Source organism: Malaclemys terrapin, chromosome 10, assembly GCF_027887155.1.
Source record: "Malaclemys terrapin pileata isolate rMalTer1 chromosome 10, rMalTer1.hap1, whole genome shotgun sequence".
NCBI lineage: Eukaryota > Metazoa > Chordata > Testudines > Emydidae > Malaclemys > Malaclemys terrapin.
The window spans coordinates 2,495,088-2,520,685 of NC_071514.1; positions in this window are offsets into that span (position 1 = coordinate 2,495,088).

Below are 25,598 nucleotides of genomic sequence, written 5' to 3' on the forward strand. Positions count from 1 at the left end.
CACAACCTATTGCTCTGTCTGTTTTATGTACTTCTTAGATCACGGTTAAAAAAGATTTAAAATCTGTTAAATATGTATTGATGGGATTTTTGACTGAGCAGACAAGAGAAACGAAAATTTGTTAGAATAATGTATTCCCAAATGTTCCCTCTTAATTTTGTGTCTGTATCTTTAATCACAGTATATTCATACAAGGTTGAAACCTGTTAAAGCACGTTACCAAGCACTGATGTTCTAACCAATTAAAATCTGCTCAATAAGTACAATGGGTTTTAGTTAGTTCTGAGTTCTAAGCATAGTGACTAGTTGAAGGATGTACATGAGGCATAGCCCCTCAATGGACATCTGCCTTAACATAATTCAATCTTTATAGAATGGTAGCGCCCAAAGCCCCTAATTAGGGTTGATTATCCTGAATTATCACTGCAAATTCATAATTCCAGTACTTCAGTTCTCAGTTATTTTTACAGCCACACAAATGTGCGAAGGACTTCAGTTGTGGGTCTTGACCCAAATATAAGCTTCCAGTCTGGGATCACCTGAAAGGATTTCAGACACTTGCAAGAGAAAATATTGCTGTGGGAGAACTATGAATATGTAAAGACTTCCATAGGCAGTAGAATTCAGTCTCTCCAGTCTGAAATCATTGACACACCCCATTGGCAAAACTTTTAAAATAAGAACATGGGAAAATGTAGCTCCTTCTGGAAAATCTTCAGAATTAAAGCTAGTTTCCTGTCTTAACACCTGACATTGTCATGGCTTCAATTTGGTTATCCATGTGATCTTAAACTTAATCTGGAACAATAGTGACCTAAAACTTGCAATTCCATGTGTACATGTACCTCTGCCTTTCCTCACCCTTCTATAACTTTAAAGTCAGTCTGACAAGGGGACACTCACAAATGTCTAATTTGATTAAAGAGAATTTGCTGTTTAAATCTTTAATTGTACAAAAAATAACAAATAACTGAGCAGATATAAAATGCAACTTTATAGCACAACTGTACAACATGAAACATTTATGATCTCTAGCCTTCGCTGCAACTGTTTGCATCCTGAATTCCTTAAAACTTTTTGGTGTTCGTGATAGACTTGGATTCATCCTTCCATTGATGCTGCCTCTTGTGTTTAGATAAGGTAGGGATAACTGTTTTAACCGTACTTTTTTCATGAGGCTACCTACAGATGAATTTTGAATGTCTAAATGATATTCGTATTTTTCAACAAGTAACAAAAGAGCACATTGTCCGTGCATGGTATGTGTAGCTTTCATGGTATGTATTTGCATGTATGGTGTTTGCATGGTATGTGTAGCTTTTTAGGTAGACTTTCAACACTGATTTGGCAAATTGACTTGTTTTCACCCAGTTTACAACATTTCCTTCTGTTCTGTCGCAGAAACTTTCTTCTGATGGTATTGGAGTGACCAAATAAGTCCAAATTTCAGCAATAAAATCTTTCCTGATGTGTTACCTCTGCTAATCTCTGTAAACAACTCAGTTTTGTAATGAGCTGAGGGGTGAAAACATTATCACTACTTTCTGGTGATCTTGGAGAAGTCACAAATCAATACACTTCTTGTGAGTTATCTGAAGTACATAACGGCCATATTGGGCCAGACCAATGGTCCATCTAACCCAGTATCCGTTCTCTGGCAGTGGCCCATGCCAGATACTTCAGAGGGAATGAACAGAACCAGGCAATTTATCGAGTGATCCATCCCCTGTTGTCCACTCCCAATTTCTGGCAGTCAAAAATTTAGGGACGCCTGGAGCATAGGGTGGCATCCCTGACCATCTTGGCTAATAGCAATTGGTGGACCTGTCCTTCAGGAACTTCTCTAATTCTCTTTTGAACCCAGTTGTACTTGTGGCCTTCCCAACATCCCATGGCAACAAGTTCCATAGGTTGCCTGTACGTTGTGTGAAGAACTACTTTGTTTGGTTTTTAATGCTGCTGGCTATTAATTTCATAAGGTGATCCCCAGTTCGTTATGTGAAGGAGTAAATAAGTCTCCATACCATTTATTATTTTGTAGACCTCTCATCCCCTCCACCCCCCACCCTTAGCATAAGCGCAGAGTCCGTGGGGGTGGGGCCCAGGGCATAGCAGGGGATTGAGCACCTGGAGGAAGTGGCGCGTATGGCTTTCATTCATCTCTTTTCTAAGCGGAACAGTCCCAGTCTTTTTAATCTCTCCTCATATGGAAGCTGTTCCATACCCCTCATCACTTTTGTTGCCGTTCTTTGTGCCTTTTGTAATTCTCTTGTGAGATAGGGTGATCAAAACTGCATGCCGTATTCAAGATTTGTATAGTGGCATATTTTGTTTTATTACTGAATTAATTAGTTATTTAGGTAGGTGTTAATAGGCACAAAGACACAAACCATCTTGTGATCAGCACTGTAGACATGCTTTATGTCACAAATGATGTTAGTGGCATAAGCTTGTCTGTCCTAGGTCATTTACATGGTCGCTAGCAAGTAAAGATTGTGCACAATCTCTGCTTTAGAGAAATGATTAGAATTCTGTGTAATGGCACGTTCCGTCCCCCCGCCCCCAGCACGCCCAAACTAGAACCCGTCCATCCCAACTCTTCTCAACGTAACTGGAATCTCATGATGCTAAAACGTGGAAATGTGGGAGTTGTTTACTGCCGCTGAGGGTGTTTCAGCAGAGGGGTTCTAGAACAGGCTGCATGTGCATCTCTCTGTCAATGGAACAAACTTGGTGGAGGATAGCCACAAATCTTTGTATTAACATTTGCTGTTTTGCTACTTTTTCATGTCTAAGGCTTAATCTCTCACAAGAGATTGCATTGTGCTTGGCTTTTCAGCAGGAATCACTCTTCTGGCGTGTGTTCTTTTTAATTTTCTAATTAGCTTTTAACTAACTTTGTTTGAAAGTGGTGAAAATATTAAAGGGCAACTGGGATGACTCGGGTAACTATCCGCCTGTCCGCCTAACAGTGATCCTGGGCAAGATAATGGGGCAGCTCATACGGGACCTGATGAATACAGAATTAAAGGATAGGATAATAGTTATTGCCAAGCAACTTGGGTTTATGGGAAATCGATCCTGTCTAACTTGATATCTTTTGTTGAGCTGACAAGTTTGGATGATAAGGGTAATAGTAACAAGGAGTCTGGTGGCACCTTAAAGACTAACAGATTTATTTGGGCATGTTAGTCTTTAAGGTGCCACCAGACTCCTTGTTGTTTCTGTAGATACAGACTAACACGGCTACCCCCTGATACTTGACACCATGCAAGGGTAATAGTGTTGATGTTATATATTTGGACTATCAAACGGTGTTTGAGTTGGTACCTCATAACACTTTGATTAACAAACTAGAATGATATAAAATTAACATGGCACACATTGATGGGATTAAACGCTGGCAAATCGATAGGTCTCAAAATATAATGGTAAATGGGGAATCATAAGGCAGGTGTGTTCCTGGTGGGGTTCTGCAGGGCTCTGTCCTCTTCCCTATTTAACATTTTTGCCACTGACCTAGAAGAAAACATAAGTTTGCAGATGAGACAAAAATTGGTGGAGTGGTAAGTAATGAAGAGGACAGGTCACCGATAGCGTGATCTGGATCACTTGGTAAGCTGGGTGCAAGCAAACAATGTGTTTTAGTAGAGTCAGATGTAAATGTGTACATCTAGGAACAAAATGCAGGCCATAGTTACAGGATGGGGGACTCTCACCTGGGAAGCAGTGACTGAAAAAGATGTGGGGGTCGTGGTGGATAATCAACTGAACAGAGCTCCCAGTGTGACTCTGTAGCCAAAAGGGCGAACGTGATCCTTGGGTGCATAACCTCTCTGCTCCTACACCAGATTCCTGTTTATTTCACCTCTGTATTTGCCACTTGTGTGACCATTGCTGGACTACTATGTCCAGTTCTGCTGCAAACAATTCAAGGATGTTGATCAACTGGAGAAGAGCCCTGAGAATTATTAAAGCTTAGAAAAACCTGCCTTACAGTGATAGATTCAAGGAGCTCAATCTATTTAGCTTAACACAGATAAGGTTAAGAGATGAAGTGATGTCAGTCTATAAGTGCCTATATGGGGAGCAAATATTTGATAATGGGGTTTTTCAATCTAGCAGAGAAGTCTCCCCCAATCCCCTGGCTGGAAATTCAAGCTAGCCAAATTCAGACTGAGAATAAGGTGTACATTTTTAACATTGAGAGTAATTAACCTTTCAAATAATTTACCAAGAGTCATGGCGGATTCTCCATCACTGGCAATTTTTAAATCAAGATGGGATGTTTTTCTCAAAGCTCTGCTCTAGGAATTATTGTGAGGAAGTTCTCTGTCCTATGTTACACAAGAGGTCAGACTAGATCACGGTCATGGAATCATAAGTGTAGGAATGCAAGGGACCTCACTTGAGCTCCCTTTTTTGGTTGCTATGGAAACTCTAAATTACATGGGGAGCAGCTTATGTTGGAAAGAGAGGCTGGTTTAGGAGGATCATAGGACCTCAATAGGTCATCTGTGATCCCTTCTCGCCTTGGAAGCTATGAATCTCTGGAAATACCAAACCAGGAAAGAGCAACTTGAGCTGCGTTAAGTTGATATGGTCTCTCTGGCTTTCTAGAAGCTATTAACATCTTTAGTTACCTGGACTACTTAACATAGAGTTTTGACAGCCAGGTCCGGTTTACATCCTTAGTTTACCCATCACTGATGTGATAGTTAGAACTCCCACCAGGTGCGTTGGACGGTCCATGTACTGTGTGACCCTGTCAAAGTTGGAGGCATTAAATAGATCTGCGTGAGGAGAAATAGATGCCAAATATTGCAGGATGGTGAGATAGAACTAGGGGTTACCGCGTCTCAGGGACTGCTTTCAATCCACTGTGCTTTGGCTTCTTTCTAACAAGCATCAGACACCTGGATTCCCCCCTTCCTTGTGAGGTTGCAAGGCCCCTGCCAGCTCAACAGTCTTTTGTTCTGGGAAAGGCAGAGTAATTGGAGTAGCCCTCGGATGCAGCTCACTTTTCAAGCATGCTGATTTGCACTGGTTCTCGTGTTCTACTTCCTGCCTATGCTCTGTCCATGTCTTGCTCCCTTTGCCTCCTTCCCTTACTCAAGCATTTTGCTGCTTTTTCTTGTCCTTCCCCATTCCTTGGACTAGCCTCCCTGCTCCTGTGGAGCAAGCCCCCATCCCACTTTCCCAATGTCCTAATCCAACCGTTGTTTCTTAGTCCTCCCTCCCTAACATCTTCTCGGCTGTGGCTGCTTCCACTTTGATTCCTGCTGCATCATTTTTTAATGTCTACTTTCAGGGCTGCCCCTAACTTTTTTGCCGCCCCAGGCAAAAAAAAAAAGAGCGCTGCCCCGCCGTAACAACCCCTCGCGTGCCGTGCCACCAAAACCCCCGCCCCCCATCCCGCGCCAGGTCGCCCAAACCCCGAGCGCTGGGCCGGGCCACCCAAACCCCGAGTGCTGTGCTGTGCCAGCCTCCGCCCCCCCCCAGTGCCGTGCCGCTGAAACAAAAACAAAAAAACCCCACCGAACCAAAAAAAAAACAACCCTCAAGCGCCCCCTGCCACCCCAAGATTGGTCACCCCTTCCAAGGTGCTGCCTCAAGCACATGCTTGGTCAGCTGATGCCTGGAGCCGGCCCTGTCTACTTTAGACTAAAAGCCCCCTCAGGTTGCCCTGAGTGTTTATAAAGCCCTCTACACCTATAGCGCTTTATGCATTTGTGGTGTTAAAAACTAAACCTGCAAAAACAGTCAGACTGCATTAAATGTGGCAGGTTTGCTTTACTGCCAAATTTCAGAGTAACAGCCGTGTTAGTCTGTATCCGCAAAAAGAACAGGAGTACTTGTGGCACCTTAGAGACTAACAAATTTAACAAATTCCCATCAACCTCATGAATTTTTTATTTTTTTTAAATTTGTTAGTCTCTAAGGTGCCACAAGTACTCCTGTTCTTCTTTTTACTGCCAAATATTCTCATACCGTTCTTTCTGGTCATAGCAGGGAAGGGAGTTGGGGATTTTCCCCCTAAATATACAAATCTTATTCAGTCTGCTTCCCAGCTTTGCATGTCTGAAATGCTGATCATCAAACTCTGGAATCAATTCCTGCTTTGGCATAGGGACCAATGTGTGTGCCATTGAATAATGAATGTGGCTTTCCAGTCCTCCTGAAGGCAATTACCGTGGCTTTATTCAGAGTGATTGATATTCCTAGGCCAGGTGCAAAGGCACAGAATTTAAGCTTTCACAAGACGTCCAGGACTATAGGAATGCCTGGAATGCAGGATTTGTCGGACTAGTCCTGGGCCCTAAAGGTTCAGACCGGCCATTAAGGCACAGGACAGGATAATGGTGTGGGCAGAGCTTTGTTGCCCTGGGGGAATCTCCAGAAAAGATGATTCCTGAGAGCCTCTGCTTCGCACAATACATATGGAGATCAGCAGATGCACCTGAACAAGAGCCATCTTGATGTGCACAAGAGACCGTATTCTCACACTTCTTAACTGTCTGTACTGGGCTAGCTTGATTATCACTTCAAAAGTTTTTTTTCTCTTAATTAATTGGCCTCTCAGAGTTGGTAAGACAACTCCCACCTGTTTATGCTCTCTGTATGTGTGTATATATATCTCCTCAATATATGTTCCATTCTATATGCATCCGAAGAAGTGGGCTGTAGTCCACGAAAGCTTATGCTCTAATAAATTTGTTAGTCTCTAAGGTGCCACAAGTACTCCTGTTCTTCTTTTTGCGGATACAGACTAACACGGCTGCTACTCTGAAACCCGTGATTATCAGGACATTTCTATGAGGGGTCCTTGACTTTGCATTTGCAAATCACTCCCTCTACCCTCCCATCCCCACCTTGCTCCATCAGAGGTCAGATTTGTTAACCTCCTGGGTATGCTGCAAAGTGCAGCTACTCTCAGGCAACTGAGGGGTGTGTGAGCTGAGGACTAGTGGTGGCTGCATGCACGGGTGTTCATTTTGTGCATCTGTAATTGTGCTCTAAATGCCCAGAGCATAAGGTTTTAATACACACAGACAAATAAAAGTTGATCACTTTTGCACAAAACTGAGCTGTCCCCTGGCTGGCTATTGAGAAGTAAAAAGACAAATAGGAAAGATCTAAAGGACCAGCAGACGCCTCTTTAAATGGAAATAAGGACACTGAGCAATTACTTTTCTGCAAGTTGCTATGGAAACTCTAAATTACAAGAGGAGCAGCTTATGTTTGCAAGAGTGGCTGGCTTCGGAGGTGTAGGGGGCTCAGTCCAGAGAGGGCCCTTTGCCCTGGTGTGGAAGCTGATAGTGAGAATCTGGCTGTGGACTCAGGCTGTGCCCCAGGGTCTCCTGGGAGGGCAGTAGGAGGAGAAGCTGAGTGGGGTCTCCAGGAGCGACGAGAACACATCTCTCAGGGCTTGGGCATTACACATTGCTGTACCTGCCTCTCAGAGGGCAGCATTTAATGAATAGCTTTGAGACTGTAATTAGCAACTACTTCTGATTTATCCCGGCTATTACCCAGCAGGACAGCCCAGATTACATTCTGAATTAGAGCAATGCGTTGGCAGTTTGCCAAACCGCCCGGCGAGTGGAAACGGGGGGCCTCCCTTCCCGCACACTGAATCTGGAAAATGGTGTTTTGTGTGTGCGCCGTACGGATCTGCTGCAATTCTTCATTTGTTCCTTTGGTGGGAACTAGATCCCTGCGTGCTCTGGTCGGAAAACCACGAGCAGTGCCGCTGCCACTGAGCTGGGCGACGCGGGGTAGGAGGGAGCAGGAGAGTTTGGTGCCTGGAATTAAATTGGCCTAGGAATGAGACTAGGCAAATTTCAGGGTAACTAGTGAAATCGCAGTGACGGACGTTTAGGTTGGACATTCGAAAAAACTTCCTAACTGTCAGGGTGGTTAAGCGCTGGAATAACTTGCCTAGGGAGGTTGTGGAATCTCCCTCATTGGGGATTTTTAAGAGCAGGTTGGACAAATACCCATTAGGGATGGTCTAGATACTACTTAGTACTGTCACGAGCAGGGCTGTCCCTAGGAGGGCACAGGGCCTGGGACAACCGCCTGCTCTGCCCAAGGCCCCACCCCCACTCCACCCCTTTCCCCAAGCCTCGCCCCGCCTCACCCCGCCCCTTCTCCGCTCTGCCCCCACTCCACTCCTTCCCCCAAGTCCCTGCGCCCACCCCTGCCTCTTTCTGGCTTCACTCCTCTTTCTCTCCCCACCCCCCCCCGAGTGATGCCGGGAGCCAGCGGAGGGGGGCAGGCTGGTGCCGGGTTGCTCACTGCTGCCAGCGCCAGTCTCCCTGCTAACCCCCCAGGCTGCCCTGGGTCCCGAAGCGCAGGGCCCCCCGAAGCGCAGGGACCCGGGTGGTTGCCCCGGTCCGTCCTATGGATAGGGCGGCTCTGGCCACGAGTGCAGGGGACTGGACTAGATGACCTCTCGAGGTCCCTTCCAGTCCTATGATTCTGATTCCTTGCTTGTCTTTTCCAGGATTCATGGCCAAACCAGCTGCCAAGTACTAGAGAAATCATTCAGTCTTCTCTTCTCAGGCAGAGCCTGCTGACCAGCAATGCCTGGAGTTAGCGGCTGGACACAGCAGCACACAATAACATGAAGCATTTAAGAACCTCAAAGCACTTTACAAAGGTGAGCAAACAGCCTCCTTTTACAGAGCTGGGGAGCTGAGGCCCAGAGTGGTGATGACTTCCCCGGAGTCACACAGGGAATCAGCTGGAGAACCTGAAATAGAAGCTAGTCCTGCTGGCTTCTTCTCTCCGCTGGACCATACTGCAGTGCACAGCCAGGGATGCTTCTAGATCAGTGGTTCCGAGGAATTGCTTCTACGGACAGTAGCTTGACTTAAGGAGGGTGGGTTCTGGCTAGACCCCGGAGCAAAGACTCTAGTTTGAACTGATTTCTTATGCTAAAGGGAGTTGGTCGCGATCCTTATCTTTAGCTTGCCTAACACTTTCCACGGTCAAAGACCCTTGTCTGTCATTTGAGACACTCTGCTGTTTCATTTGTTTGCAGCAGAGCTCTGCCATTCCCTAGGGACCGTCCTGGGGCTGGAGAAGTGCCTTTTCTGGGTCCCACGAAATTCCAGTCAGGCTATGCGGAGAAATCCCCATTTCCCTTCTCTCTCACGCTCCTCCGGAATCTCTGGGCAGGAGCGTGTATAATCCCGGAACATGAACGTTCGAAAGAGCGGCCCACGCCACCCACAAATAAACTGCGGTTGCACACCTACTGGACCAGGAACGCCTGGGTGATGTGTCGGGGGGCAGAGCAGGTGATGTCGGGGGGCAGAGCTGTACTAAGCAAGGCTGCAACCTCCCACCAGTCGCTCCTACTTATGGCAAGCCCTTGGCTTCAGTTTCCCATCGCCCCTTGTATGCACGTGACAGAATCACACATTATTTTATCCACCGGAGCCCTGCCTCAGTCAGTGCACAGGATGGATGTGCAAAGGGGCAGAATAAAGGTTGCATGGGCAACAGTCAATCGAGCACTTCCTAATTTTTGAGTGCTAGACTTTGCAGGCTAAGTACCATTTTTTTAACATACTTTTCTCTGTGTGCAGGACCTAGAAAAGCTGCTGTTATTAAAACAAAGGATTCTGGCTTTGTCCGCTGGAGGGTACCACATGTTACAAAAGCCAGTCAAGAATCTGGGGTGCTGCGTTATGGTAGGATTCGGCTGTTGCACAGTTTCGGTTGTAGCTGGTGGGGTGGTTTTGGCAGAGCCCAGGGGCCAGTCCATTGTCCCACTGAAAACCACATGCACCTGGTGGTTGCTGCTGGGAGAGCACATGGTGAGGATTACAGCTCAGCATTGTGACAGGCCAGAACGAGAGAGGTCCTGTGGCTGGGTGAGTGTTTGGGGGACCAGACGGGGGCCCCACACAAGAAGGCAGAGATCCTGCTGGAGGCAAGGACGTGGCTGGGATGGAAGCAAGCGCTGACTCTGAGGCTGAATGACACAGGGGCAGTGGGAACGGGACACGGTACCACCCCTCAGTGATCTGAGTTACTTTATCCCATTCTTGGTTTAAATAGTGAAAAAAGCAGCCGGTGTTTCTGACCGAGTGTTCCTGAGCCTGGCTGGCAGGAATTCCAGCATCTGCCGCAGTCCGGCCCAGCTGCAGCACCAGGATGTGGCCAGGAGCTGCTAGACAGGTTTGGTAGCTGAGTAGGCAGGTACCAGATGGTGTCTTGGGTGGATAGTGGCCATCCCAGCAGCTCCCGTAGGCCGCGGTGATACAGCAGATAATTGTAACCCCAAATCCCTTTATCTGGTGAACCTGCCCCCCAGGGTCCTTCACGTTCACAAGGCTTGTGAGCAGAGTGGTTTTCAGTGTGGTCTGAAAAGGGACTGTGAAAAAATGGCCACTTCTTAGTCTGCAGATCAGGCCCTGTGTGAATTCAGTGTCCCGGCTGCAAGACGGAAAGAACCCGGCTGGAATCCCAGGTGCAGGGGGCACGTTCTGGGTCCGTCTGATTTGCCTGGCTCGTGGGAGAGGGTCATTAAGAAATATTCTGGCTGGTATTTTTTCTGTAAAAGACCCAACTGCATTTTGTTTGGTACAAATGCTATTGCAGGGGACTGTGAATGTGCTTTGATGTCTGGCTAATACGCAGTGGTGCTATTTCTCCTTCTTACGCTGAATACCTGCTTGGTCAGAAAAGGAACTGAGATCTGGCTCAGTCAGAATGGAGTGCTGTCGCTCCCTGCCAGCCGGGGTCCTGGCCCTGTTCGGCTGGGGGAGCAAAGGGTCCTGCTGTTCTACTCCACAGTAATCTCCGTGCAAAGGAGCCCAGGATGTGTGTGGTTCATAGACTTTAAAACCGATTGTCTCATTTGTTTGTTCCACATGCTGAGAGGGATACCAAATTCAGATACGACGGCTGCTCAGAAGCAGATGTATTTATTTTCCAGTTTCTCCTTGCGTGTTCACAGTGAGCCGGCAGGGGAAGCCACCCTTCAATATGGGTTGTGCTTCCATCTGTAGAAGAGGTTTCCAACCGTCAGAGGCGTGAGGTTTTGGAACAGCCTCCCAAGAGGAGGAATGGGGTTGGCGTGGCTAGGCAGGCCAATAAACTGCCCAGGCAGCATCTGAAGAAAGAGACAGGAGCAGGACACTAATTCGAAATGGGCGCAGCCGGGCAGAACAGGAGGGGCCCGTATAAAGCCAGGAGCTGAGCGCAGCGATGGGGGCTCCCTGGGAGGAGGGAGCTGGGGCTGTCCAGCCCAGAAAGGGGGAAAGTCAGATAAGTAGGAAGAAGCCCAGGGAAACAGCAGTGAGGAGTAGGACTGTACAGACCTTGGCTGCTTTTATAAGGTCCCTGGGCTGGGTCCAAGTGTAGAGGGTGGGCCCGGGCTCCCCTACCAGCCACTGGGAAGTGGCACAGGAGATGCCAGTCGGACTGTGGGTCTGGAAGACTTTGATTTCCCCAGAAGGGTAGGACCTTAGTGAGCTGGTCGGAGGGCCAAGCCACAAACAGGAAGCAGCAGCTCTGGGAGTGAGAAGAACCACAGGGTGACAGAGACGGCGGGTAGAGAGACTGCCAGAGGAGGGAAGCACAGTGCCTGGCAAGAGCTATTCCTCAGAGCCGCCAGGAGGAGGCGCCACATGCTGTGACAGACACTTTGCCAACACAAAACACAGGCAAGAGATTACATCGAAACTGACCAATATGCTGGCTTTCCGACTGAGGGGCCACCAGAGCAATGTTCCTTTGCAAACCCTGCTAATGAGGCTGCTTCACGGGATAATATTCAGAAGTAAGTTCACTGCACATTTTATCCTACGAGTCCTTGAAGTGGGCAGTTGGGGGCTGGGAGTTCTGCAGTGAGTTGGAGGTTTAAATGACGGTAAAAAGGACTTGGCGTAACACTGGAACAAAGGGGCCTCGCAAATTATTAACCCCCCCTTTCCTGGCACGAGCAGCCAAGGGGTGCACAGGCTGAAATACCGGCTATGCCGGGTGGGCAGCTTGTTGATCAAAGTTCACATCTGATCTTGTTGTTTCAGACATTGGTTATTTCATTGACATTTCTGTCTTCTAAGTTTTACCTGAGTGAACAGATTACTCACCAAAAACTGGCTACGTTTGGCAAAGTTAATTATAAAACAAAGAAGGAGGGAGAATTTAGCCAAAGCAATTGTGATGGGTCTTAAGACCATGAAAATGGTTGGGTATGTGGTGGAAATAGAAAGATCACAAAGAGGACATATCTCTGTTGGCCACTGGTCTGTCACCTGGACACTGATTTTTAGACACCTCAGATTGAAATGACTAATATGGGTTGTCTCTGTTCATTTCAGCCTCACTTCTGATTTTCATTTTTACAGTAAGAAAATTCATAAGAACAGCCATAATGGGTCAGACCAAAGGTCCATCTAGCCCAGCAGTCTGTCTTCCAACAGCAGCCAATGCCACGTGCCCCAGAGGGAATGAACAGAACAGGTAATCACCAAGTGATCCATCCCCTGTCGCCCATTCGCAGCTTCTGGCAAACAGAGGCTAGGGGACCCCATCCCTGCCCATCCTGGCTAATAGCCATGGATGGACCTATCCTCAATTAATCTATTTTTTTTTTTGAACGCTGTTATAGTCTTGACCTTCACAACATCCTCTGGCAAGGAGTTCCATAGGTTGACTGTGCGTTGTGTGAAAAAATGCTTCCTTTTGTTTGTTTTAAACCTGCTGCCTATTAATTTCATTTGGTGAAATTAGTTCTTGTGTTATGAGGAGTAAACAACACTTCCTTATTTACTTTCTCCACACCAGTCATGATTTTATAGACCTCTATCATATCCCCCCTTATTCATCTTTTTTCCAAGCTGAAAAGTCCTAGTCTTATTTCTCTCTCCTCATATGGCAGCCGTTCCATACCCTAATCATGTTTGTTGTCCTATTCTGAAACTTTTCAAATTCCAATATATATTTTTTGACCACATCTGCACGCAGTATTCAAGGTGTGGGCGTACCATGGATTTATATAGAGGCAATATGATATTTTCTGTCTTATTATCAATCCCTTTCTTAATGATTCCCAACATCCTGTTCGGTTTGAGTGGATGTTTTCAGAGAACTATCCACATTTGAGTTCCTTCAGAACTCTTGGGTGAATCCCATCTGGTCCTGGTGACTTATTACTGCTTTGTTTATCAATTTGTTCCAAAACCACCTCTAATGACACCTCCATCTGGGACAGTTCCTCAGATTTGTCACCTAAAAAGAATGACTCGGGTGTAGGAATCTCCCTCACATCCTCAGCCGTGAAGACCAATGAAAAGAATTCCTTTAGTTTCTCCACAATGGCCTTATTGTCCTTGAGTGCTCCTTTAGCATCTCGATCGTCCAGTGGCCCCACTGGGTGTTTAGCAGCTTCCTGCTTCTGACATACTTAATTTTTTTTTTTTGCTATTACTTTGAGTCTTTGGCTAGCTGCTCTTCAAATTCTCTTTTTTTTTTTTTTTTGGCCTTCCTAATTATATTTTTACATTTCATTTGCCAGAGTTTATGCTCCCTCCTATTTTCCTCACTAGGATTTAACTTCCACTTTTTAAAGGCTGCCTTTTTGCCTCTCAGTGCTTCTTTTACTTTGTTGTTTAGCCAGGGTGGCACTTCTTTGGTTCTCTTACTATGTTTAAGAGCCCTAGGATACAGATTGCTTGGTGTAGGAGATTGAATATGGCTATGGAGTATATTTAACGGTTTTTAGATGCTAGGCACCCTCGGCTCCCCTGGGGTCAAGAGACAACCATGCATTGGACTTCGAGTGTTTAGCATCTCTCTGTCCACCAGAGTGCAGAATTGGTGTGTGCACCAGCATGAACTGCCCATCAGGGAGAGCTGTGTGAGTGCAGTAGAGGCTAGCAAGGGCTCTGCTGTGGTGATCACTGACTGGGGAAGGGCGGGAAGGCCAACCCCATGAGTTCAGGAACAGGAGGGATTGGGATTATTTCCAGCCCTCTTTCAGTGTCTGCGCTGTCAGCCCACATGCGCATCATGGCACCTCTGCTAGGAGAGCTGTGTCCTGAAAAGAGCTGGGGCTAGATCTCCGGGGGGTCAGGCAGCTGATCTGCTCCCTGGTACCCGTTGGAAAATACTGCTTCGAAGTTGGCTTTGCAGCCTCTCCTCTTGCCAGCAACTGACAAGCCCAGGGGACACCCCCCCCCCCCTCCCAGGGGCAGCCGTGCCTTTCTTCTAGCCTGGAGTGTGTCAACGTCTAGGCCCTCTTAGCAAAACCAGTAGACTGTAGGTCACCATCCAAGTGGAAATAGTGCACTGACAACGCTATAAAATGGTGAGTTTCAGAGTAACAGCCGTGTTAGTCTGTATCCGCAAAAAGAACTCCTGTTCTTCTTTTTATAAAATGGTGGTTTCTGTGCCCATAGTGTCACTTACTGGATTCTCTCCCACACAGCGCTGCCCTAGGTCAACATCTGCCTACGGGACCGGAGGCGTGTGAAGTAAGACTTGGCGGCTTCCCCTGGAAGGAAAGGACAGTGACCCGTGGACAGCAGAGCCGTTCTCGGCTATTGCAGCAGTGTGTTTGCTGCCCTCAGCCTGCGCGATCCCCGATGCGGAAATCGATTTACAAGCCAGTTAAAACATGGATAAGCCTTGATCACAGCGTGCGAACACAACGCACATTTCCAAGCAGTGAAACGCGCAGAGTGGGCACTCCCTCCCCCGCCTCCCGCTTGGGGAATTGAAATCAGAAGTATTTTTTTCTCCCCAGAGTATTGATCCATGGGGTCATTGCAACAACTGGGCATCACTGGTGCTCCAGCCTCTCCTGTCTCCTCTTAACACTTTCCCCTGTGCCATAGCAATCCCCAGCTGGCCACTCGGACCAGCGTCACGGTTGCTTTGTGCTACTGGAGTGGTGCAAAACAGCTGGATCTGGCCCATTGCCATTGACTTACTCAGGCATGTGCTATTGCTTCTGAGCTAGTGACTCGAAGCACTTACACAAGCTATTCCAGCTGGGAGCCAGGTTTGTTTCCTCAGTAGTGAGGAATATGACCACCTGGGGAGAGCAAGGCTAAGAAAGAATTTGACTGAAGGAAGCTTTGCATAATTATACCACTAACCCTGTCAAATGTGTCAGGCAGCTGTTGAGAGGGCTGCCTGGTCTTTCCCAGAGAGAAGCCCCCCACTGACTCCTCACTCCCCCCCTGTATGTGTGCACAATGATACAATTGTGATGTTGTATGATACCATCATAAATTACATGATTACACGCTGTTTCCCCCAGGACTGCGTGACAGGGCGATCGTCTGTCCCTGCCCTCCCAGGCACCAGGAGCTGCTCAGACCACTTCTTTCCGTGTCCACTCTGTATTTTATTCCCGCCCCTTCCACCAACACCTGAACCGTGCGACATCCCAGTTTGTGATCCCTACGGCTTTCTGTTCTTCTCTGGCAGGGCCTAGGACAAGAGCTCTCTCCTGCCCCTCCCTGGAACCCTTCCTTCCTGGCTTTTATCAGGGTTAACGGAGGGCTAATTAGTTCCTCACCTCCCCACCCTCTCCTCCTGATTTGCCAATTGCTCAATCGACCAGCACTTGGGACACTAACCGAGGCCACAGTGCCCAGGGTGCTGACCCCTCTGGCAGGCCTCAGCCCTGGGGCACAGACTCGTGTGGTGCGCAGGAGGGGCCAGCTGTAGGGATGAGTCGAGGCTGCCCAGAGGAGACTGTCGTCTGCAGGGTCCTGCCTTGTTAGCTGGGGAGGTTGGAAGGGGTGTGGTGAATGAGGCAGGGACGTGCAGGGTGAGCCAGGCTGGCCTAGTGCTTAAGGCAGCTGCCATTTTTTAGGTCGTGCATCTGAAAGTCCCGCTGGTCGCCGCTGCAAATCGGACAATGTGTTCTGTGCTGGGCGCGACTCAGTTAGTGCCGGGAACTGGGGGAGGGGTTTTCCTACAGCCACTGAGTGGCAGCCATGCAGGGTGTTAGGGGCCTGGCCCAGGGCTCTGCACAGTGTGAACAATACCCCCCCACCCCCGAACATCTCCTGCAGGGCTTCACTGTTCCGGGGGGCAACCTCCTGCCTCTGGCTCATTGACTCGGATATTCTCATTAAGGTGGGGGAGCTCATCAGCTAGAGGAGGACCCAGCCCGCCCGCATCTTCCATGCCCAGCCGTTCACCGCTAGGGCTGACAAAGCAGGAGATTGAAGGGCTGCCGGTTTGGGTTTTCATGCTAGTCTCCTGACAGTCTGTATAAGGCTCCTGAAGCGTGTGTGACGGCTGAGGCCTTCGCCACGACTGTAGTGCAAGTAATAACACAGTCAAACCAAGAATCAAGCCTCTTTCTACTGGGCTATTTATGTTTATAATGTATTGGTGCTCTTCTGGTGGCATCCAGACTCGTTACATCTCAAACCAGGGTTCAAGTAACAAGACTGAACGGTGAAAGTGAGCAAAGAGGCAGGCTTTAGATCAAGTGCAGGTAGGATAGATAATATTTAAAAACCGGATACTCTAGCAGGAGTGCCAGAACCTCCCCTGCCCCGCCTCTTCCCGAGGCTCCACCCCCATTCACACCGCTTCCCCTGAGGCTCCGCCCCCATCCACGCCTCTTTTCCTCTCCCACCTCCATCGCTTGCTGCTTTTCCCCTCCCACCCCCCTCGCTTGAGTCAGGAGGGACATGCCTGTGGAGCTGGGCTCGGAGCTGCAGCACCTGATGCAGGTAGGAGGTGGCTCTGGCGGAGTAGGGCTTGGTGTGGGCGATGACCCATCACCTCACCTCCGCCACCTGCAGTAACTGGACTTTTGGTGTCCGGTCAGTAGAACTGACCGCATACTTTCAGGTCCCCTTTTTGACTGGACTTTCCGGTCCAAAACCAGGCACCTGGTTACCTTCTGCACTGGTTTGGCTGGCAAGATTACCCATGTTCTGCCTGGTACACTGTGATCGATGGACCATGAGAGAGGGTGAATGCCATGGTCATGTACACCCCGCCCCCCCCCCCCAAAAAAAACAGCCCATCTCCGGTCTTCACAGGTGCAAAACATCCAGGTGTAGCTGGAGTCGTTCTGTCCCTCGCACCTTCCAATGAGCTGCCTCGCTCAGGGTGACATTTGCCAACACCATTGCTGCCAGCTCGTCTGGAGAGGCCGGCCAGTCGGGCCTGCCTAGAAATCGTGGTAAAGGAGTAGGTGATTCAGGGCAGATCTACACTTAAAACGCTGCAGCGCTTCAGGGAAGATACTACTACGTCGACAGGAGAACATCTCCCATTGGTGTAGTGAATTCACCTCCACGAGAGGTGGTTGCTATGTTGACGGGAGGGTTTCTATAGCTCAGTCTATACCGGGGTTATAGAAACTGTGTCGCTCAGCAGGGTGGATTTTTCACACCCCTGAGTGACGTAGTTAGCACCATGTAAGTTTATGGAGTTGACCTGGCCTCAGTGACAGAGCAGGTGCATGATAATTGTGGTAGATTTGGGAGGCAGAAACACACTGCCCTCCTACCCCCACCCAAGGGTGCTGACTGAAGACACCCAAGGACAGCCGTGGCTTGTTTGGTAGCCTCCAATCTAGGATCTGGTTCCTGTGAAGCCACCTGGATTGGCAGATTTGCCAACCCCAAGCAGTGTTTTAGCACCCAAAGCCTTTCTCTCGCTCTCTCATTTGTGAGATTTGAGGTTTTGTGCTTTTATGTGTTTGGGCTTTAAAAATGGAGTGTTGTTTCTCCAGACTCAGGTCATTCTTACACAAACTGCCCCATGTAAACCTGGGGTGAACCTGCCCTTAGCACTGGTCCAGCCCTCACTGAGCGAGGCCATGGGGCCCCACCAGTTATAACAAATACATTGGACTTTTAGAGCATCTTTCTTTGAGGATCTGGCTGTGCCTGTGTCAGGGTTTCCTCCCCACTCTGAACTCTGGGGTACAGATGTGGGGACCCGCATGAAAGACCCCCTAAGCTTATAAGTACCAACTTAGGTTAAAAACTTCACCAAGGCACAAATCCTTTCCTTGTCCTTGGACAGTATTGCTGCCACCACCAAGTGATTTAGAGAAAAATTTGGAAAAAGACCGCTTGGAGTCCCTATTTCCCCCAAATATCCCCCCAAGTCCCTTCACCCCCTTTCCTTGGGAGGCTTGAGAATAATATACTAACCAATAGGTTAACAAAGTGAGCACAGACCAGACCCTTGGCTTTTTAGGACACTAAAAATCAATCAGGTTCTTAAAAGAAGAACTTTATTATAAAGAAAAAAGTAAAAGAATCACACCTGCAAGATCAGGATGGAAGGTAACTTTACAGGGTAATAAAAGATTTAAAACACAGAGGACTCCCCTCTGGACTCAACTTCACAGTTACAAAAAACAGGAATAAAACTACTTCTTAGCATAGGGAGAATTCACAAGCTAAAACAAAAGATAATCTAATGCATTTCCTTGCCTTTACTTACAATTTCTGTAATTTTATATGGATCATTTCAGGCATCTTTTTAGGATCTGGTTTATCTGCTTGGTCTCTCTCTCTGTCCCGAGAGGGAACAAACAAAGAGCACAAACAAAACCACCCTCCGCCTCCGCCTCCCCCAGATTTGAAAGTATCTTCTTTCCACATTGGTCCTTCTGGTCAGGTGCCAACTAGGTTAATTGAACTCATTAACCCCTTGCAAGTAAGTGATTCTGTATCTCTGGCCAGGAGGGATTTTATGATACTGCATACATAAAGGTTGTTACCCTTCCCTTTATATTTATGACAGCCTGCCAATCCCAGGGCTCACAACCCCTGCTACAAGTAGGCAAGTAGTGTTATATCATCCCCATTTTATAGCTGGGGAAACTGACTTGCCTAAGCGCACACAAGTTAGTGGCAGAACTAGCATCCAATCCTGACCCTTGGTCCCATGCTCAGACCCCCTGGACTGTGCTTGGCTGTCAGCTGTTCTTCCACAAGTCAGATCCCCTTCCCCGACAGGTAGAGCAAGCGGCTGTGATATCTGTACCAGGAGAAGGCTGTTGTTATCCTGGCTGTTTTCACTCTCTCTTCTGTTCTCAGCCCCTCACTTCTGGATTACTCCGACACAATTTGCCCTTCCCGAGCAGCAAAGCCTGAGCGGGCTAGAGCACAGGGAGTAGCCGCACAGCCCTGGTATGTAGGATGAGCTCATCCTTCTGACCGGCAGTGGGGCCCATTATGAGTGCAAATGGCTTTCCGCAGGTTTTTTACACCTGACTGGAGCCCTGAGCCAGGCACTGGTGACTGCTGAGCCGTGGTGTTACCCTGCCATGCTAAACAATGGCCATCCTCGTGTTGTGGCTGCAGTAAGCGGAAGCGAGTGCGCCTGTTTCCACAGGTTCGCTCTTGCGTGCTAATCCCAGCTCCAGCATTGACTCACTGTGTGGCCTGGGGGACGTCCGGGCCCCCCTCGGCCTCCGCTTCCCCCTCTGTGAGGTCTGGATAACAGTACTTGCCTTGCAGGCCAGGCTGCTGGGCGGGGGTCTGTCTGCCCAGAGCAGCTGAGAGTTGTGAATTAGTTATTTAGGCCATTTGGAAACTTGATTTGAGCCCTTCTGGGCTCCCCCCGCCCCACCATTTAAAGTGGAAGCTTACAAGGTTAATACAGTTTTCAGTACACCCCAGAATTGGCCTTCAACCCCTGTGCCGGCCAAGAGGGGCCTTCAAGTGTTGAAAGATGCCAAAGCTGAGTAGGCCCGGGCTCCCGCACTGGGGCGAGTGTGTGTGCATGGTGTAAGGCAGCAGATGGGCTGAAGGTCGCTAAAGAGCTTTGGTTAGTTGGTTAAAAATCTCTGTTTCCAGGGTGACCCAAACTGTTCCTTTTCCGTGACAGACCCTGCAACCACCCTGCCCCAGAGTGGGGCCGCATCCCAGCACAGGGTTAACATGTTCTCTCTCTGTTGGCGCAGACAGCTGGAATATCCTGCCCCAAACATTGTTTCACCTTTTTCCTTCCTTCGCTGTAATCTGATGGTGATTTCCTGCCTTCGGTGGGGCTGGGTGCAGCCACGCTTTATTTTTACTCCCCATTGTGTCATGCTGGTTTAGTTCCCACACAGCATAACAAATAAGGTCTTGTATGAAATCTAATTATTCCTCTGCCCTCTAAGCTTGTCCTATTCCACAGAGCTCTGCTTCCCTGGAGCCGGCGGGCTGGTCACTGAACTTCCATCATTCTGTGCCCCCAGTCGGAATGCCATGGAAAGGCTGCCTCGTTTGTCACCCATCGCTCACCCTCTAACGGCTGATTGGAGCTGCTGATGTTCCCAGGGGGCTGATTTGAAAAGACAGGCTGGCATCTCTGGCCTCTCTCCCCCTTCGTGTACCATGGCATCCTTGTGGGTGAGGCTGAAGTTCTTTCGTTTCCTCTCTACCGGTGCTCCAGAGCATGGCTTGTATGATGATTTGTGTGTGGTGTTGGGCATGGGTTTGCTTCTTTGCTTCCCTTTGTAGCTTCCCCGGCCTGTTGCCTTTGCAGCTTAGCTGGGTGTTAAGGGACCCACACGCTTTTGGCCGTTGCCTGCCAAAAAGGAATTATTGTTGTTGCTTTTCTTTTATTATTAATAATAATTAGTGCATGTCTTTGTCCAGCTACATTGTAGAATAATTGACCTTTGTTGGCTGATAACTAGGGATCCTAGTTTTCCTTGATAAACCCCCCCAAATTCTCTGATTAAAAAAAAAAAAACCCATAAAAATTCACGATTAAAATGAAATGCTGAATGTTCGTTTCCCTAGCCACAAGGTATAGAGGTATCAGTTGATCACAATGTTTTATTGATAGATTTACAATTTTTAAGCAAGTTCAAAGCCTACCAGTACCATCCATTATAATAAAATATAGTTAATAGAATGATCCAGTCACGGTCCATCGTTTCTTTGCTGTTTGTCGATGGTTCTCCTGTATCAGCCTCTTGTTTTAGTTTCTTTTCATTCCGTTTTAGTGCTTTCCACGTGTTCTACAATTGTCAGCCTTTGAATGCCATCTCCAGCCTGGCTGCATGCAGTACAGAACAGCACGTTGCCATCAGTGTGAAACTTGTCCTTGCCAAACTCAGTGACATGGACTTTAGTTTTCGGCATCTTTTCATAACTTTAATTACTCGCGTCTGGAGGTTGAGGTGAAATTTGAGATGCATTAAAACACGAACCCCTATACACCATTGAGTAACCTCTGTTTGCCGGAAGCAGTTTATTGGAGTATATTTAGCTATGTACATTTACAATGCATTGAAAAAGCAGCCACAAGAGGGGCAGGTTGCACACACTGAATAAGTGACACTGGTACTTTCAGTAAAATGTATGTTTTATTTTTTTCACAAAATGTAAGATCTGAAGAGTCTCTGTCAAAATGCAACTTCTGCGTTTTTCTGTGGCAAACGGATTTCTAGGCTCCCTGCTGATAACGGTCAACAAGCACAACAAAGCCACTTTAGGGTACACCTGTAGTCTACAGAAGCTGACAGTCCGGCACCTTTAATTAAAGAGGCAAATTGAGTTAAAAGTTGCTAGGGAAGGGATGAATTGGAGGGACACAATTTTGAGCCCGCTGAGCTCAGTCACCTGGGGCTGGAGGTGGGGCTATTTCCTGCATGTGTGGAGAGAAGAAGCATAACCCTGAGAATAAAGAAATAGTAGCTACACCATGGAAACCCCTACTAGGGCCTTGCCCAAAGTTCATCAAAATCGATGGGAGTCTTTTGCTTGACTTCAGTGGGCTTTGGATGCGCTCTGGTGCCATATGAGAATTTATTCTAAACCTAGTCCTGCCTAGTCATTCATGTTACTGACTAACATGAAATGAATTGGCCAGTGAATTATATATGAGAAATGCAGCTAGTGCCGGACCCAAGAAGCATGTTAGTGCAGTCAGAACAAGGCCACTCCTGTTCTCTGAGTGCCGATGTTGTAAGCAACAGGTGTATTTCTGCAGCGCAGGCTCCAAACCAAATCTCAGTTCTCCTCCACGTGCGTGCAATAGTCCCGTTGGTTTCTCTCCAGAAATGCAACTTTGAGCAGGTCCCAAGCCAGGGACCAGATGCACAAACCTCCATCACATTAACTGTACATGCTCTTCAGGATTGTTGCCTAAACTGTTCTGAGCTGCTTATGAGTTGGTCTCTCTATGGATGGCTGAAGAAACTGTATTAAGCTGCTGGCTAAATAAACCAGCAGAGGTTTGCACTGTTATGGGAGATGAAAGCAGGGGATGTATGGGATCTATTATGGAGAGTGTTTCTTCTGACACAAGTTCCCCCAGCTGAATGGAAGGGATCAGATTTCACTTTTCATCGTGTTCTCTCATTTTCTTGGCATAATTTTATACCGACGAGCTCAAAGTATCTGGAAAAACCAGAATAGCTGTTTCTGAGGACCATTGTATTAGTGATGGAGAGACTCCATCTAGTCTCTGCTATTCAGTGAGGTTGTGAACAGCTGTGGGAACAAAATGTTTCCCATTTTTTAATCAAAGCCCCTAGAGTTGAAAAAGCTTCATCACTTCCCTGGCTTTCTATTACCTGTCTACATGTCTAGCAGTGCACACTCTTTCTCACTGCTTCCACGTGAGCCAGTAAAAACTCTTGCACTACTGGGAATTGAGATTTTTCTCTTTCCTGTGCTACAAGTCCATCTCTCTGCATGCAGCCAGCCCGTTATCTAGGTTCAAAGCAATCTGTGAGGAGCATTACTTGGAAACATTCAGAAACTCCAGCCAAAGTTGGCCATGTCAGTTATAGGGTTAGATGGAGCTGTTTGAATACAATGAGAAACCAAGCCAAAACATGGTTAGTTTAAAAAAATGACATTATTATTTATTACTTTGGTGGTGGTTGTAGTTTCGCTTTCCTGTGCAATGGCTGCTTTCTTCAGACACCCAAGGTCTGAGCATAGCTCTGGATATGGGGTGTGAGCAAGGAGAAGTAAAGAGAGATGGGAGAGCAGTCTAGATTCCAAGCAGCCTAGGGGGGTGTGTGTGTGTGTACATACATGAGAGAGAGAGAGAAAGCTGTGTCATAGACTATCAGGGTTGGAAGGGACCTCAGGAGGTCATCTAGTCCAATCCCCTGCTCAAAGCAGGACCAATCCCCAACTAAATCATCCCAGCCAGGGCTTTGTCAAGCCTGACCTTAAAAACCTCTAAGGAAGGAGATTCCACCACCTCCCTAGGTAACCCATTCCAGTGCTTCACCACCCTCCTAGTGAAAAAGTTTTTCCTAATATCCAGCCTAACCCTCCCCCACTGCAACTTGAGACCATTGCTCCTTGTTCTGTCATCTGGTACCACTGAGAACAGTCTAGATCCATCCTCTTTGGAACCCCCCTTCAGGTAGTTGAAAGCAGCTGTCAAATCCCCCCTCATTCTTCTCTTCTGGAGACTAAACAATCCCAGTTCCCTCAGCCTCTCCTCATAAGTCATGTGCTCCAGCCCCCTAATCATTTTTGTTGCCCTCTGCTGGACTCTTTCCATTTTTTCCACATCCTTCTTGTAGTGTGGGGCCCAAAACTGGACACAGTACTCCAGATGAAGCCTCACCAATGCCGAATAGAGGGGAACAATCACGTCCCCTTATATCCAGCTTCTATCACTAAACAGCCACAGAAATGACCAAGTCTGCTGCTTCCAAAGAGACTGTTCACACTCCAACCTGTTCATTTAGCTGAAGACCCCACTTACTTTAATACACAGCGCTGAGATGGGTCTGAGTAAAACGAAGCATACATTTATTAACAAAGCACATAGATTAAGTGATACTGAGCAAGAGAAGGCGACAGGTCTGGTTACAAACAAAACAAAATCTTGCTTGAACTGTAGCAAGCTATAGTCTTTGCCTACGCAGCTTTCTCACTTCCATCAAGCTATCAGCATCTCCAGCCCCTCAGGCTGGAGGACCCTCCAATCACAGAACCAGAGGGTGTTGGTCCCTTCGTCCCCAAAGTGATGGATAACAAAGGAGTTCCTCTCTTTCCTTTGATGGTCCAGAAAATCTTTGACATGTATTCTTTGATAAGTAAAGCCAGACAAAGTTTTTCTCCCTGGTTGCTTGTTCTTTGGGGTGCAGGTGCCAAGCCGCCACTTCTTCATCTTCTGGTCAATTTGCTTTCTCAGTTGGCTTGATCACTTTGTTTACCTTGGAGGTAAATGGCCTTTCATTGTTCTTGGCTTGTAATCAAGCCATGCTGTTTTCTCATCCGCCTGTTGGCTTGATCCCTGGAGACTGGTAAATCCACATTCCTTTCACTAGGACAGACTTAATTATCAGCTGCTTCCACAATTTATTTTAAGAACATATTTCCAGCACACCTACATAACTGTGTGTACACCACCCATCCATAGATCACACAATGATATTCATGACCAGCGTGCCACCGGGTATAAGCTAGGGCTAGAGTTAATGTGAGTTCTGCAGAGAGGTGCTTCTCCCAGCTTGTTGGTGCGGGGCAGGGAGTTGGTGCTCTGTTTACAAACAGGTTTCAGAGTAGCAGCCGTGTTAGTCTGTATCCGCAAAAAGAACAGGAGTACTTGTGGCACCTTAGAGACTAACACATTTATTAGAGCATAAGCTTTCGTGGACTACAGCCCACTTCTTCGGATGCATCCAGATGCATACAAACAGAGGCAGGGTGACTAAGATAAGAAAGGGATGGCAATTAAATGAAGGCTCTGGAAGGCCTTAGATAAACTTGTAAAACAGGAATCCCTCTGCGGGGGGTGTGTGTGTGTGAATGGGGGAGGGGGGTGTTGGAGCGAGAATGCAGGGGACTCAGAAGAAATACAGCTAAGCCTCTGGGCCAAGTTTACATTCAGAAAAGAGGGAGACGGAGGGGAGGTAGGTGAAAAGAAGTGGCCAAACCCCAGGGAAGGGCGGCTGGCAGTGGTATAAGAGCAGTTCCCACTACTGGCCCCATCACTATAGTATCTGAGCGCCTCTCATCACAGCCCCTCGGTGAGGTCAAGCAGCTGTTATGCCCATTGTACAGATGGGGCTCTGAGGGGGACACAGACTAAAGGCCAGATTTTCAAACATTTTTAGGCACCTTGCGGGATTTTCTAAATTGCCTAGAAGGTTCAGTGCTTTGTAAACCCCACTAGATGCCCAGCTGCATCTTTGGATGCCTAAAACCCTTTGAAACTCTGTCCCTAAGGCACTGACCTGAGGTCATACAGGGAAGTCCATGGGGAGGGAGTAGAGCCCAGGTCTCTCAGGATTCGCTCCCTATCCACTGGACCAGGCTTTCTCTCTGCTGCATGCTGTAAAAAAAGAGGACTCACGTGGGAGCAATACCAAGGTAGCCGGTTCTCTGAGACTCCAGCAATTGGTCCCAGGCGATTGGCAAGGATGTCATGGTTGACAGTCAAGTATCAGAGGGGTAGCCGTGTTAGTCTGAATCTGTAAAAAGCAACAAGGGTCCTGTGGCACCTTTAAGACTAACAGAAGTATTGGAGCATAAGCTTTTGTGGGTAAATGCCCACTTCATCAGACGCAAGTAATGGAAATTTCCAGAGGCAGATATAAATCAGTATGGAGATAACGAGGTTAGTTCAATCAGGGAGGGTGAGGTGCTCTGCTAGCAGTTGAG